This window comes from Ptychodera flava, chromosome 7 (genome assembly GCF_041260155.1).
Source record: "Ptychodera flava strain L36383 chromosome 7, AS_Pfla_20210202, whole genome shotgun sequence".
Lineage (NCBI taxonomy): Eukaryota > Metazoa > Hemichordata > Enteropneusta > Ptychoderidae > Ptychodera > Ptychodera flava.
Window position 1 is genome coordinate 15,383,041 of NC_091934.1, and position 2,540 is coordinate 15,385,580.

Here is a 2,540-nt window from a genome sequence, read left to right on the forward strand (position 1 = left end):
TCTGGACTCCATCACTCAATTCTGATGGGAAGGGTAAGGGGGGGTTATTCCAGAAACCCTTAATCTGAAAAATAATCATAGGCAGATGTCATGGTTAGGACATGAATTTGTCTCAGCAAACATAGTCTATTTTTCTGCAGGATGACAAATTACATGATGTTCGATGCACATTCAGCGATGAATATTAACTCACTCCAAATGATGTGGTCTGGCCAAGCTGTGTTGGAATATCTTGGGGAAAAACGCTAGGTTCCTCTGGTATGATCTGAACAATCATTATTACTATTCACGTTGCATCAAATTATGACCTGGATACTTTTTACCTCATCACTTGCTTTCATATCATACCTGGGTGTCGACTGAACGAAGTTGTGTGAGATAAAAATCCTTGATTATACATGTATATTCTCTTCCAATGTACTGAGCCGAGACAACCCTCTCGGCAGTTACTAAACTGTATTAACAAAACAGACACATACTGATTACCAATATGTGTTATGTTCACAGTTCATTCTGTGACAAAAATAGTAAAACCACCAGCTCTTCTATGCCACTTCCAGTTAGTCAGTTCACTGTCTGGTTCACAGTATACATGTAACTCACTTTGTGTATTCATAGGACAAAAAAAATGCCATTTGGATAGCACTGAGCAAAAGAAAGGCAGACTCAATAAATTAATTATAAAGAACACAGACAAGGAAAAAAGATAACGTCTGGCAGACAGAGAATTAATGGCATCAATGAAATATGTATTCTTCATTGAAATGTATTTCTGATTCCGGTGTGATTTATTTTGTACAAAATAATAGTTACTAGTAATTTCCTTTGTACCAGCCTGGAGTTAAAAGCAAGGAAGGAATAGGAATCATGCACTTTAATTTAATTTAATCAATTTTCTATAGAAGTTGTCCTCCCACAAGTCTATATGGTATGATTAGCTATGGAATCAACATCTCGTTTGTTTGCAAAAAAAAGGAAATTGAATGTGCAAGATGTAAACTTTGTAATTCACTGACAGGTGAATCACAAAATGAAAATGTGCAGCTACAAGAAGTAACAAGAAGAAATAACTGTAGAGAGAAAAGTGCCAGTCTTAGACCCAAAAATGGAATGTATACATGTAGCTTTCGGTTCAATAATAGAGCTATGTACAGGTGCACTTTGTGAAAGATGTTTATCAAATGACGTTGTCTAAGCAACAGTTGCTTAATGCTTTGGTCAACCACGTTGAATAGCGTTGATCGCGATTTCAAGTTTGTTACTAAATATAGCGGTTCGCATGCAACATTGGACAATGCTGCCTAAAATTCGGACAAATTTTGTTGTTGTATGCATGGCTGTTGTTGCAGCTTGTAGTCTGAGCCATAAATTCATATGAATTAGTGTAACTTTTAGTATCTGTTGTAACACTGGCAGGTTTTATTTTCATCATTCTCTCGGAAAATGCAGACAGACATTTATTTATGCATATTATGAATGAGAGAAAAAAATGAGTCATTTGCGATCAGCGCTATTGCCGATTTGGGAAAGCATTTAATGTAATTCCTACATTATGCACATCAGTCTACATGTATCCAACACATCTCCAAATCTTATGATATCCATTTACACCTATCTAATTTCAGTTTTTTCCCACCTAAATTATAAACCCTTAAATTAAATTAACAAAAATTTATGAGGTGTTATGTCATTTCAGAGCTGAAAACATCACACTTTCACACACAGTCACCCACTTTGAGGGTTATCTTTTGTCATACGAGCAAAAATTAACACTTCCAGAAGATGTGACCTTTAATCCCTTCTATTTTCCATGACGTAATCATTTTCTATTTTCTGCTCCAGAAAAGAAGAAATATTATTACTCGGGCATGAAAAAAAAAGAGATTTATACAGGAAGGGAATAATTTTGTTTCCAAGTTTTATTAAAATTGAAATGGAATCAACTATAACCAGTACATTTCTAATTGTTTAAAATTATTATTTTTATCGGCCTTGCACTCACTGCCAGAATTGGCCTCTCAAACAGAAAAGAACACAATATACTTGGTCATGTCTCCACCTCTGTAAACGTAGTTAGCCTTTTTCCTGCCAAGTCCATATTTCACCACCAGGTCAAGATGGTTAAAATTAATGAAACACAACATATTCCATATGGTGTATTTTAACATAATACTGTACATTTGAAAGTTGTTGAAAACATAAATACTGTAAACTTGATATTTTCAGACTAAAGACGCTATAACAGACCAAGCCAAGTGTGTGAAAATATGTCATGTTTTAGCTCAATACTGCGTTTTACTGACTTGGCTGATGGGGAAGTGATACTGTCGGGTAGGAAAAGGGTTAAAACAGCTACTGTAACATTAATTTTATGTTTTATGCATTTTTGCACAGCTTGAGAAGAACAATTATTGCTTTCCACACCCAAAATCACACCCAGAGTTAAACCCATCAACAGTGCCTGTACATAATTTCAAGTGATATTATCGATGGCTAAATTTTAACCCCAATACCGGTAGAATTCTGTTGGCGAGAGTAGC